Consider the following 542-nt stretch of genomic DNA (forward strand, 5'->3'; position numbering starts at 1 on the left):
TTTAAATGCTTACTTTTAAATTACCATAAAGCAGACCTTGTAAATAGGCAGCAGACATTCAAACATTTTCAGTAAATACACTTTTTTAAGTTTGGAGGATTTTGATGATTTTAAACATTTGCCTTTTTATAACTGAGTGTGTGTGTGTGTGTGTGTGTGTGTGTGTGTGTGTATATATAAAAATCCACAACCCAAAACTAATACAAAAAGTGCTAAAATTAAGCCCTACAGCAAATGCCATATTTTTAATAAATGAACTATGTAACTAAACCTTACAAATAAATACAATCTCTACAAAAAATTCAGCCCATGTTCAAATGTTCAAATAATGACAAATAAAATAAAACAATGTCAAAATACACACTTAGAAATGATATAATGTGCAATAAACAACAAATCCTTTTTAATACAAGAGAAAAGTATGAACGCTCTAGAATCCGTGTATCATTCGATCATTCGTTTTTGTATTTAATATTGAAATTAGAAAAATGAGAAAACGGCTCCTTTTTCGTTTTTTCGTTTTTTTTTTTCCAAAAAATGAA

Source organism: Sinocyclocheilus anshuiensis, unplaced genomic scaffold (assembly GCF_001515605.1).
Source record: "Sinocyclocheilus anshuiensis isolate Anshui unplaced genomic scaffold, SAMN03320099.WGS_v1.1 scaffold229, whole genome shotgun sequence".
NCBI classification, from domain to species: Eukaryota; Metazoa; Chordata; class Actinopteri; order Cypriniformes; family Cyprinidae; genus Sinocyclocheilus; species Sinocyclocheilus anshuiensis.